Genomic DNA, 14,016 nt, shown 5'->3' with positions numbered 1-14,016 from the left:
AGGAAACTAAGAGAAGCTAAATTACAACAACCCAGAGACAACCTTATTGAAAATTTCGAACAAGTAAAGGAGATGGCAGCCGAACCCAACAACAATAATGCAAGGAGAAAGCTTGGTGACTTTACTGCACCTAATTCCAATTTACATGGAAGAAGCATCTCCATTCCTACCATTGGAGCAAACAATTTTGAGCTGAAACCTCAGCTAGTTTCTCTGATGCAGCAGAACTGCAAGTTTCATGGACTTCTATCCGAAGATCCTTTTCAGTTCTTAACTGAATTTTTGCAAATCTGTGATACTGTTAAGACTAATGGAGTAGATCCTGAAGTCTACAGGCTCATGCTTTTCCCTTTTGCTGTAAGAGACAGAGCTAGAATATGGTTGGACTCCCAACCCAAAGACAGCCTGAACTCTTGAGATAAGCTGGTCACGGCTTTCTTAGCCAAGTTCTTTCCTCCTCAAAAGCTAAGCAAGCTTAGAGTGGATGTTCAGACCTTCAGACAGAAAGAAGGTGAATCCCTCTATGAAGCTTGGGAAAGATACAAGCAGTTGACCAAAAAGTGTCCTTCTAACATGCTTTCAGAATGGACCATCCTGGATATATTCTATGATGGTTTATCTGAGCTATCAAAGATGTCATTGGACACTTCTGCAGGTGGATCCATTCACCTAAAGAAAACGCCTGCAGAAGCTCAAGAACTCATTGACATGGTTGCTAATAACCAGTTCATGTACACTTCTGAGAGGAATCCTGTGAATAATGGGACGCCTATGAAGAAGGGAGTTCTTGAAATTGATACTCTGAATGCCATATTGGCTCAGAACAAAATATTGACTCAGCAAGTCAATATGATTTCTCAGAGTCTGAATGGAATGCAAGCTGCATCCAACAGTACTCAAGAGGCATCTTCTGAAGAAGAAGCTTATGATCCTGAGAACCCTGCAATAGCAGAGGTGAATTACTTAGGTGAACCTTATGGAAACACCTATAATCCATCATGGAGAAATCACCCAAATCTCTCATGGAAGGATCAAAAGCCTCAACAAGGCTTTAATAATGGTGGAAGAAACAGGTTTAGCAATAGCAAGCCTTTTCCATCATCCACTCAGCAACAGACAGAGAATTCTGAGCAGAATCCATCTAGCTTAGCAAATTTAGTCTCTGATCTATCTAAGGCCACTGTGAGTTTTATGAATGAAACAAGGTCTTCCATTAGAAATTTAGAAGCACAAGTGGGCCAGCTGAGTAAAAGGATCACTGAAATCCCTCCTAGTACTCTCCCAAGCAATATAGAAGAGAATCCAAAAGGAGAGTGCAAGGCCATTGACATAACCAAAATGGCCGAACCTAAAGAGGGAGAGGAGGACGTGAATCCCAAGGGGGAAGACCTCCTAGGACATCCAGTGATCAATAAGGAGTTTCCCTCTGAGGAACCAAAGGACTCTGAGGCTCATCTAGAGACCATAGAGATTCCATTGAACCTCCTTATACCATTCATGAGCTCTGATGAGTACTCCTCTTCTGAAGAGAATGAGGATGTTACTGAGGAGCAAGCTGCCAAGTTCCTTGGTGCAATCATGAAGCTAAATGCCAAATTATTTGGTATTAAAACTTGGAAAGATGAACCTCCCTTGTTCACCAATGAACTAAGTGATCTGGATCAACTGACATTGCCTCAGAAGAGACAGGATCCTGGAAAGTTCATAATACCTTGTACCATAGGCACCATGATCTTTAAGGCTCTGTGTGACCTTGGTTCAGGAATAAACCTCATGCCCCTCTCTGTAATAGAGAAACTGGGAATATATGGGGTGCAAGCTACTAAAATCTCACTAGAGATGGCAGACAATTCAAGAAAACAGGCTTATGGACAAGTAGAGGACGTGCTAGTGAAGGTTGAAGACCTTTACATCCCTACTGATTTCATAGTCCTGGATACTGGAAAGGAAGAGAATGAATCCATCATCCTAGGAAGACCTTTCCTAGCCACAGCAAGAGCTGTGATTGATGTGGACAGAGGAGAATTGATCCTTCAATTAAATAAGGACAACCTTGTGTTTACAACTCAAGGATCTCTCTCTGCATCCATGGAGAGGAAGCAGAAAAAGCTTCTCTCAAAGCAGAGTCAACCAAAGCCCCCACAGTCAAACTCTAAGTTTGGTGTTGCGAGGCCACAACCAAACTCTAAGTTTGGTGTCAAACCCCCATATCCAAACTCTAAGTTTGGTGTTGGGAGGTCTCAACAAAGCTCTGCACATCTGTGAGGCTCCATGAGAGCCCACTGTCAAGCTATTGACATTAAAGAAGCGCTTGTTGGGAGGCAACCCAATTTTTATTTATCTAACTATATTTTTCTTAGTTATATGTCTTTATAGGTTCATGATCATGTGGAGTCACAAAATAAATATAAAAATTAAAAATGGAGTCAAAAACAGCAGAAGAAAAATCACACCCTGGAGGAAGACCTTACTGGCGTTTAAACGCCAGTAAGAAGCATGTTTTGGGTGTTCAACGCCAGAACAGAGCATGGTTCTGGCGCTGAACACCAGAAATGCACCCTGGAGAAGAGCTGGCGCTGAACGCCCAGAACAAGCATGGTTCTGGTGTTCAACGCCAGAAATGGGCAACAAATGGGCGTTCAACGCCCAGAACAAGCACCAATCTGGCGCTGAACGCCCAGAGTTGTGTGCAAGGGCATTTTACATGCCTAATGGGTGCAGGGATGTAAATCCTTGACACCTCAGGATCTGTGGACACCACAGGATCATCTCAGGATCTGTGAATCTCACAGGATCCCCACCCACCTCACCCTCTCTCTCTCCATTCATGGTCATCCCTTCTGTTTTCCATTCACCACTCACATCTATACTCATATCCCTCCATCTCCTCCATATCTTCTTCTTCTTCTTCTATTCTTTCTTCTTTTGCTCGAGGGCGAGCAACATTCTAAGTTTGGTGTAGCATATAAGCTTTTTATTTTTCCATTACCATTGATGGCACCTAAGACCGGAGAAACCTCTAGAAAAGGGGAAGGGAAGACAAAAGCTTCCACCTCCGAGTCATGGGAGATGGAAAGATTCATCTCAAGGATCTATAGCTCAGTGGTAGAACATGTGGCTGCAAATCAAGAGATCCCTGAGATACCTCAGGGGATGCACTTCCCTCCACATAAATATTGGGAGCAAATCAACACCTCCCTAGGAGAATTAAGTTCCAACATGGGACAATTAAGGGTGGAACATCAAGAGCACTCCATCATCCTTCATGAAATAAGAGAAGATCAAAAAGCAATGAGGGAGGAGCAACAAAGACAAGGAAGAGACATAGAAGAGCTCAAGGACATCATTGGTCCCTCAAGAAGGAAACGCCACCATCACTAAGGTGGATTCATTCCTTGTTCTTATTTCTTCTGTTTTTCATTTTCTATGTTATGTACTTATCTATGTTTGTGTCTTCATTACATGATCATTAGTAGTTAGTAACTTTGTCTTAAAGTTATGAATGTCCTATGAATCCATCACCTCTCTTAAATGAAAAATGTTTTAATTCAAAAGAACAAGAAGTACATGAGTTTCGAATTTATCCTTGAACTTAGCTTAATTATATTGATGTGGTAACAATGCTTCTTGTTTTCTGAATGTATGCTTGAACAGTGCAGATGTCTTTTGAAGTTGTAGTTTAAAAATGTCAAATATGTTGGCTCTTGAAAGAATGATGACTAGGAGACATGTTATTTGATAATCTAAAAAATCATAAAAATGATTCTTGAAGCAAGAAAAAGCAGCAAAGAACAAAGCTTGCAGAAAAAAAAATAGGCAAAAAAAAAATAGAAAGAAAACAAAAAAAAAAGAGAAAAAGCAAGCAGAAAAAGCCAAAAGCTCTTAAAACCAAGAGGCAAGAGCAAAAAGCCAATAACCCTTAAAACCAAAAGGCAAGGGCAAATAAAAAGGATCCCAAGGCTTTGAGCATCAGTGGATAGGAGGGCCTAAAGGAATAAAATCCTGGTCTAAGCGGCTAAACCAAGCTGTCCCTAACCATGTGCTTGTGGCGTGTAGGTGTCAAGTGAAAACTTGAGACTGAGCGGTTAAAGTCAAGGTCCAAAGCAAAAAAAGAGTGTGCTTAAGAACCCTGGACACCTCTAATTGGGGACTTTAGCAAAGCTAAGTCACAATCTGAAAAGGTTCACCCAATTATGTGTCTGTGGCATTTATGTATCCGGTGGTAATACTGGAAAACAAAGTGCTTAGGGCCACGGCCAAGACTCATAAAGAAGCTGTGTTCAAGAATCATCATACTGAACTAGGAGAGTCAATAACACTATCTGAACTCTGAGTTCCTATAGAAGCCAATCATTCTGAACTTCAATGGATAGAGTGAGATGCCAAAACTATTCAAGAGGCAAAAAGTTACAAGTCCCGCTCATCTGATTGAAGCTATGTTTCATTGATAGTTTGGAATTTATAGTATATTCTCTTCTTGTTTATCCTATTTGATTTTCAGTTGCTTGGGGACAAGCAACAATTTAAGTTTGGTGTTGTGATGAGCGGATAATTTATACGCTTTTTGGCATTGTTTTTAGTATGTTTTTAGTAGGATCTAGTTACTTTTAGGGATGTTTTCATTAGTTTTTATGTTAAATTCATATTTCTGGACTTTACTATGAGTTTGTGTGTTTTTCTGTGATTTCAAGTATTTTCTGGCAGAAATTGAGGGACTTGAGCAAAAATCAAATTCAGAGGTTGAAGAAGGACTGCTGATGCTGTTGGATTCTGACCTCCCTGCACTCAAAATGGATTTTCTGGAGCTACGGAACTCAAAATGGCGCGCTTCTAATTGCGTTAGAAAGTAGACATCCAGGGCTTTCCAGAAATATATAATAGTCCATACTTTGTCCAAGTTTAGACGATGCAAACTGGCGTTCAACGCCAGCTCTCTGCCCAATTCTGGCGTCCAGCGCCAGAAACAAGTTGCAAAGTGGAGTTCAACGTCCAAACTGGCACCAAAACTGGCGTTCAACTCAGGAATGACCTCTACACATGTAACATTCAAGCTCAGCCCAAGCACACACCAAGTGGGCCCCGGAAGTGGATTTATGCATCAATTACTTACTTCTGTAAACCCTAGTGGCTAGTTTATTATAAATAGGACTTTTTACTATTGTATTAGACATCTTTGAATCTTTGGAATCATCTTTGGACGCCTGGTTCTTAGATCAGAGGGGCTGGCCATTCGGCCATGCCTGGACCTTTCACTTATGTATTTTCAACAGTAGAGTTTCTGCACTCCATAGATTAAGGTGTGGAGCTCTGCTGTTCCTCAAATATTAATGCAAAGTACTACTGTTTTCTATTCAATTCATCTTATTTCGCTTCTAAGATATTCATCCGCACTTCAACCTGAATGTGATGAACGTGACAATCATCATCATTCCCTATGAACGCGTGCCTGACAACCACTTCCGTTCTACATTAGATTGAATGAGTATCTCTTAGATCTCTTAATCAGAATCTTCGTGGTATAAGCTAGATTGATGGCGGCATTCATGAGAGTCCGGAAAGTCTAAACCTTGTCCGTGGTATTCCGAGTAGGACTCTGGGATTGAATGACTATGACGAACTCAAAACTCGTGAGTGCTGGGCGTAGTGACAGACGCAAAAGGATAGTAAATCCTATTCCAGTATTATCGAGAACCTCCAAGATGATTAGCCATGCAGTGACAGCGCATCGGACCATTTTCACAGAGAGGAATAGGATGCAACCAACGACAAGGGTGGTGCCTCCAGACGATTAGCCGTGCTGTGACAGAGCATTTGGACCATTTTCCCGAGAGAGATCGAAAGTAGCCATTGGCACCGGTGACATCCTTACATAAAGCCAGCTATAGAAAGGAGTAAGATTGATTGGATGAAGATAGCAGGAAAGCAGAGGTTCAGAGGAATGAATGCATCTCCATACGCTTATCTGAAATTCTCACCAATGATTTACATAAGTATTTCTATCCTTATTTTATTAATTAATTTCGAAAACCCCATTACTATTTTATATCCGCCTGACTGAGATTTACAAGGTGACCATAGCTTGCTTCATACCAACAATCTCCGTGGGATTCGACCCTTACTCACGTAAGGTATTACTTGGACGACCTAGTGCACTTACTGGTTAGTTGTGCGAAGTTGTGAACCATGGTATTGGCATCATGTTTTTGGTGCCATTGCCAGGGAAAGAAAGAGTAATGAATTTTACATAATCAAAGTGTAATCACAATTTCATCCCCCAATGCCTCAAGGGATGCACTTCCCTCCACAAAACTATTGGGAGCAAATCAACACTTCCCTAGGAGAATTAAGCTCCAACATGGGACAACTAAGGATGGAGCACCAAGAGCACTCCATCATCCTCCATGAGATTAGAGAAGATCAAAGAGCTATGAGAGAGGAACAACAAAGACAAGGAAGAGACATAGAGGAGCTCAAGAGCACCATTGGTTCTTCAAGAAGAGGAAGACGCCACCCTCACTAAGGTGGACCCGTTCCTTAATCTCCTTGTTCTTATTTTCCTGTTTTTCGGTTTTTGAGCCTTATGTTTTATTTATGTTTGTGTCTTTACTATATGATCATTGGTGTCTAAGTGTCTATGTCTTAAAGCTATGAATGTCCTATGACTCCAACACCTCTCTTAAATGAAAACTGTTTTAATTACAAAAGAACAAGAAGTACATGGTTTTGAATTCATCCTTGAAACAAGTTTAATTATTTTGATGTGGTGACAATACTTTTTGTTTTCTGAATGAATGCTTGAATAGTGCATATGTCTTTTGAAATTGTGGTTTATGAATGTTAAATATGTTGGCTCTTGAAAGAATGATGAAAAAGGAGAAATGTTATTTGATAATCTGAAAAATCATAAAATTGATTCTTGAAGCAAGAAAAAGCAGTGAATACAAAAGCTTGCAGAAAAAAAAAGAAAAGAAAAATGGAGAAAAAAAACAAAAAAAAAAGAGAGAAAGAAAAAAAAAGAAAAAGCAAGCAGAAAAAGCCAAAAACTCTTTAAACCAAAAGGCAAGAGCAAAAAGCCAATAGCCCTTAAAACCAAAAGGAAAGGGTAATAAAAAGGATCCAAGGCTTTGAGTATCAGTGGATAGGAGGGCCTAAAGGAATAAAATCCTGGCCTAAGCGGCTAAACCAAGCTGTCCCTAACCATGTGCTTGTGGCGTGAAGGTGTCAAGTGAAAACTTGAGACTGAGCGGTTAAAGTCAAGGTCCAAAGCAAAAGAAGAGTGTGCTTAAGAACCCTGGACACCTCTAATTGGGGACTTTAGCAAAGCTGAGTCACAATCTGAAAAGGTTCACCCAGTTATGTGTCTGTGGCATTTATGTATCCGGTGGTAATACTGGAAAACAAAGTGCTTAGGGCCACGGCCAAGACTCATAAAGTAGCTGTGTTCAAGAATCAACATACTGAACTAGGAAAATCAATAACACTATCTAAATTCTAAGTTCCTATAGATGCCAATCATTCTGAACTTCAATGGATAAAGTGAGATGCCAAAACTATTCAAGAGGCAAAAAGCTACTAGTCCCGCTCATCTGATTGGAGCTAAGTTTCATTGATATTTCGGAATTTATAGTATATTCTCTTCTTTTTATCCTCTTTGATTTTCAGTTGCTTGGGGACAAGGAATAATTTAAGTTTGGTGTTGTGATGAGCGGATAATTTATACGCTTTTTGGCATTGTTTTTACAAATTTTTTAGTATGATTTAATTAGTTTTTAGTATATCTTTATTAGTTTTTAAATAAAAATCACATTTCTGGACTTTACTATGAGTTTTTGTGTTTTTCTATGATTTTAGGTATTTTCTGGCTGAAATTGAGGGACTTGAGCAAAAATCAGATTCAGAGGTTGAAGAAGGACTGCAGATGCTGTTGGATTCTAACATTCCTGCACTCAAAGTAGATTTTCTGGAGCTACAGAACTCCAAATCACGCACTCTCAATTGCGTTGGAAAGTAGACATCTCGGGCTTTCCAGAAATATATAATAGTTCATACTTTGCCCAAGTTTAAATGACGCAAACTGGCGTTCAACTCCAGCTCCCTGCCCTATTCTAGAGTCAAACGCCAGAAACTGGTTGCAAAGTAGAGTTAAATGCTAGAAATAGGTTATAAACTGGCGTTTAACTCCAAGAAAGACCTCTCCACGTGAAAGATTCAATGCTCAGCCCAAGGACACACCAAGTGGGCCCTGGAAGTGGATTTCTGCATCATTTACTTATCTCTGTAACCCTAGTAACTAGTTTAGCATAAATAGGACTTTTTACTATTGTATTTAGATCTTTTGGAACATCTTTGGACATTTAGTTCTGAGATCATGGAGGCTGGCCTCTCGGCCATGCCTGGACCTTGTTCTTATGTATTTTCAACGGTAGAGTTTCTACACACCATAGATTAAGGTGTGGAGCTCTGCTGTTCCTCATGAATTAATGCAAAGTACTATTGTTTTTCTATTCTACTCAAGCCTATTTCTTATCTAAGATATACACTTGTTCTTTAACCTGAGGAAGGTGATGATTCATGACACTCATCATCATTCTCACCCATGAATGCGTGCCTGACAACCACCTCCGTTCTACTTGCAATCGCTTAAGTGCATATCTCTTAGCCTTCTGGTTCATGACGCATGGTTGCCTCACCTGACAACCAAGCCTTCCATTCCATGAGATCAGAGTCTTCGTGGTATAGGCTAGAATTATTGGCGGCCATTCTTGAGATCCGAAAAGTCTAAACCTTGTCTGTGGTATTCCGAGTAGGATCTGGGAAGGGATGGCTGTGACGAGTTTCAAACTCGCGAGTGCTGGGCATAGTGACAAACGCAAAAGGATGACTGAATCCTATTCCAGTATGATCGAGAACCGACAAATGAATAGCCGTGTGGTGACAGTGCATTTTGGACCATTTTCACTAAGAGGACGGGATGTAGCTATTGACAACGGTGATGCCCTGCATAAGCTTGCCATGGAAGGGAGTAGGAATGATTGGATGAAGACAGCAGGAAAGCAGAGGTTCAGGAGGAACGAAAGCATCTCTATACGCTTATCTGAAATTCTCACCAATGAATTACATAAGTATCTCTATCCTACTTTATATTTTATTTATATTTTTATTATCAATTCACCATAACCGTTTGAATCCGCCTGACTGAGATTTACAAGGTGACCATAGCTTGCTTTAAGCCGACAATCTCCATGGGATCGACCCTTACTCACGTAAGGTTTATTACTTGGACGACCCAGTGCACTTGCTGGTTAGTTGTGCAAAGTTGTGACAAAGTGTGATTCACGTTTGAGAGCACCAAGTATTTGGCACCATTGTTGATGATCGCAATTTCGTGCACCAAGGAGCAGAGGTGGTAGATTCAGTAGTAGCAGCAATAGTAAAAGCAGACATATTCTTGGAGAAGTTAGGATGAGAATGATACTCGAGGTGGCCAGGTCGTGATGGGTGATGAATGGATTTTTGACGGTTTAGAATTTTACTAATGAAGTCTCGTTGAAAGTATAGTTTCTAAACCAATCAATAATCCTTTCATACAAAAATTTCTTTGTCACAAGTACAAACCCCTAAAATCTATAAACCGAAGTATTTAAACATCGGGTCGTTCTCCGTAGGAATTGTAATAAAGTGTCTTGTTATTGGTTATGGAGTATATTTTGGGGTTTTTGATAAGAGACATGAAAGATAAATAGCAAGGAAGTAAACTAATAGCTACAAAGGTCTTGGCAAGGTTTGGTAGTCAAGGATCTCTATCCTAATCACTAACCACAACATGAGAATTGGCATGGATCAATCCCACTAAGTCATCCTCTAACTAATAGTAAAGGAAAGTCAAGTGAACTATATCAATCCAAGTTCATAAGTCCTAGTTCTCCACCAAATCAATTAGTGAGATCTAGCGTTAATGGCTCCCAATCGTCAATCACTTGGACATTAGCAACTCAAGAGTTCCTAAGTTACCTTCCCAAGCCAAGAGCATAAAATTCTACTCTGAAATCCAACCAAGCATTTTATTAAACACTTGGAAGGCATAAAAGGAAAGCATAGTAAAATTTCAAGGAATGTAAATCTACACTACTCAATTGCAAGGAATTAAACAACAACAAATAAAATGAACAATAAAGGAACATGAATCATAAATTGCATTAAAGAGAAATAGAAGAAACAAAAGTGCATCAACATAAAAGTGTAGAATTACATGAATTAAAAGCAAAACTAGAAAGAGAAGAGGTAGAAGAAGAATAATTGATAAAGGAAAAGTAAAGCAAAGCATGAAATTAACCTAGATCTAAGAATTCCTAATCTAGATCTAACCTACTCCTAATTCTAAAGAGAAGAGAGAGCTTCTCTCCTAGAAACTAACTAAAGCATGATGAGAAGACTTTTGTGTAGTTTAGAATTCACAAATGAATCCTCGTTGCAAGTATAGCTTCTAAACCAACAATTAATCTTTTCATACAAAAGATTATTTGTCACTAAAACAAACCCCTAAATTTATAAACCGAAGTATTGAACCTCGGGTCGTTCTCCCTAGGAAATGCAATGAAGTGTCCTTGTTATTGGTTATGAGATATCTTGGGGGGTTTTTGAGATAGGAGACAAGAAATGTAAAATGCAATGAAAATAAACTAACAACTATGAAAAGCTCTTGGCAAGGTTATGAGAATTAGAAGTTCTATCCTCATTATCCTCCTCAATTGTGACCACAAATTGTTCATTGCTACCACTTAGTTAACCTCTAACCATGGAGGAAAGTCAAGTGGATGAATCAACTTGATTCCACAAGTCCTAGCCAACTCCCAAGGGATAGACTAGCTTTAGTGGTATCCAAATCAATTAGCAACTTCTAATTGTCAATCAACAAAGAAATTAGATAATTCAAGAGTCACTAATTACTCAACCAAAGCCAAGAGGAACAAAATCTAACTCATATCTAGAAGAGGCATTTCAACAAACACATAGAAGGCAATAAAAGCAAACAATATGAATTGCAAGAATTAAAGAGAGATCTAACTAGAATAGCAAGATATCAACAATAGAAAAGAAAAAACAATTATAAAACAACAATGAACTTACCAATTGCATTGAAGAAGAAATGTAGATCTACAAAAGAAAGTTCATAAGCTACAACAAACAATACAAAGGAATTACAAGAAAAGAAGAAGAATTCTACAACTACAAGAGAACAATTGAAGATGAAAAAGGAAATTAAGCAAGAGAAGAAGAAGTAGATCTAGATCTAAAACCTAATCCTAATTCTAGAGAGAAGTGAGAGCTTCTCTCTCTAGAAACTAACTCTAACTACTTCTAAAACTTAAACTATGACTAATGATCCAAAGTATCTTAATTCCCCTTCAATCCTTGGCTTAAATAGTATCATAAATGAGTTGGATTGGGCCCACAAGGCTTCTAAAATCGCTGGCCACGAGTTGCATTAAGTGAATCATGTGCAACCATCGGCGCATACACGTACCGTGCACGTGCGCACCCCTATCCGCGATGCAACTATGGCAAATCTTATATCATTTTGAAGCTCCGGATGTTAGCTTTCTAACGCAACTAGAACCGCATTATTTGGACCTTTGTAGCTCAAGTTATGATCGATTAAGTGCGAAGAGGTTGGCTTGACAGCTTTTGCGATTCCTTCATTTCTTCATGAGTTCTCCATTTTTACATGCTTTTCCTTCATTTCCTTGATCCAATCTTTGCCTCCTAAATCTGAAATCACTTAACAAACATATCAAGGCATCTAATGGAATCAAAGGTAAATCAAGATTAAACAATTAAGGGCCTAAAAAGCATGTTTTCACACTTAAGCACAAATTAGGAGACAATCATGAAACCATGCTATTTCATTGAATAAATGTGGGTAAAAGGTCATAAAATCCCCTAAATTAAGCACAAGATAAACCCTACAAATGGGGTTTATCAACTTCCCCACACTTAAACCAAGCATGTCCTCATGCTTAAACCAAGAAAGAACAAAGGGTATCAACATTTATTCAATAATGTGAACTAATCTAAATGCAAACTACCTATATGCAACTATCTACATGAATACAATTGCTTGGTTAAAATAAATCAATTTCCAAGAATACATATATGCACAAGGGCTAAGGGTATTAACAACCATGCCAAACCACAATTGAATTGAGCTATTAAATATTTTTACAAACTTACATGAGGAGTAATGATCATAGGTGGAAAACATGTAATTGAGCAATCGAACCCTCACTGGTAGTGTTTGCACTCTAGTCGCTCCAAGTGTATAGGGTCGATTCTCTCAATTCTCCCTTAATCATGTTTTCCAAGATTTGTTTTTCATCTAACAATCGACATTTATTTCATGCATGCATACAAGTATTATGAGGTCTTTTCATTGGTTGTAATGGGGCTAGGGTCAAGGTAGGATGCGTATATGGTTAAGTGAGCTTGAAATTTGAATCTTTGATAAGTTTAGACTTCCCACCTAGCCTATGACATCCTATACAATTCAAAAGTTAACCTAACTACCCATTCTTCACTTTTTAACATACTCATGCATTTTCTTTTCATTTCACAACACTTATGCATTGATCTTTATTGAGCTTCACTTTGGGGCATTTTGTCCCCTTTTTTTATTTCTTTCTTTTTCTTTTTCTTTCTTTTTCTATTTTTTTCTCTTCTTCTTTCTTCATATATATTTTTTCTTTTTTTTCTTTTATTTTCTTTCAATCTATATACAAGAACATCAATGCATAAGGTCTATATATTTAATCAATACATGAGCATGTACCCGATTCCCAATATTTACAACAAAATACAAAACTACCCTTTTATTCACCCAATGTCCCAAGATTTCCCACACTTGAATGACACACACACTTATTAGCCTAAGCTAATCAAAGATCCAAATTAGGACTTTTATTGTTTTTTGCTTCAAGGATTGTAATGTGCAAAAATTATGAATAAGTGGGTTAAGTGTAGGCTCAAATTGGCTAACAATGGAAGATAAAAGGTAAGGCTATTTGGGTAAGTGAGCTACATGAATGATGGCCTCAATTATATAAATGCATGAATACACAAAATAATGGACATAAAGAATCAAACAAATCAAAGATTACAATCATAGAAAGAGAATAATTGCACACAAGAAGGAAAATAAGTGGTTATAAGATGTAACCACACCATTAGGCTCAAATCTCACTTGCTTGTGTTCTTAGCTCAAAAACCATGTTCCACAATATATGTAATTCAAGCAAGTTCTATGAAAAGTTTCCACTCAAATCAATTGAGGTGCCCTATAGATAGAAATGTTGAAAAATTTTACTATTTTGACTAAGCTTATTGTGTATATATATATGCAAAAATAAGAAAATGCAAGTAAAAATCCTAGAAACCTAAAATGAAATGCAAAAGTGTTGGGATTAAAAATTTGTCACCCAAAATCGCCGACTGGTCGAACGACCTCCCCACACTTAAAAGTTTGTACCGTCCTCGGTGCACTCAAAGATGAGCAAGGGGGTACGGCGACTCTCCGGGTTGCCACCTTCAGCTGGTAGATCAACCGGTTGCTGCGTGTTCTTTCGTCTCGCTTCCGTTTTTGCTTGTGGTGCATCATTCATGAAAAACAAAAATATAACACCATAAGATGAGAGAATACAAAAGCAAGGAAGCATAATTGTTGGAATGAGGTAAATCACTAGGAATGAGTGAGTGAATTAGTGTGACAATAAGAAATATTAGGTATGTGAATTCTAAATTGTACAGTTTAGAACACACATTAGCATAAAAGCTATGTCACTAAAGAAGCATGCACTTTACTCATTCTAGTATGCTTGAGATGCTTTAAGTAAGCTTGTAAGGTAAAACAAGCATTAAAGAAGCATGAGAGCATTCAAGCTAAAAGCGTATGGATGCATATGATCATGGAATACAATGCATTGAAGTAAATGCACACCATCCAATGTCAAGAGATTGCCTAAT

The 14,016-nt window shown here is 38.5% G+C and overlaps 1 non-coding gene across 1 annotated transcript; it reads right to left on the bottom strand.

Annotated features, from left to right (window-relative positions):
* Window positions 1-471: 471 nt before the first annotated feature.
* LOC148568497 (small nucleolar RNA R71) lies at window positions 472-579 on the bottom strand. Its single transcript, XR_015881655.1, has one exon. It is a non-coding gene; the product is annotated as a small nucleolar RNA R71 (small nucleolar RNA).
* Window positions 580-14,016: the final 13,437 nt, after the last annotated feature.

This window comes from Arachis ipaensis, chromosome B4 (genome assembly GCF_059453495.1).
Source record: "Arachis ipaensis isolate K30076 ecotype BB chromosome B4, ASM5945349v1, whole genome shotgun sequence".
Lineage (NCBI taxonomy): Eukaryota > Viridiplantae > Streptophyta > Magnoliopsida > Fabales > Fabaceae > Arachis > Arachis ipaensis.
This window is presented reverse-complemented; position numbering and strand designations above follow the sequence as displayed.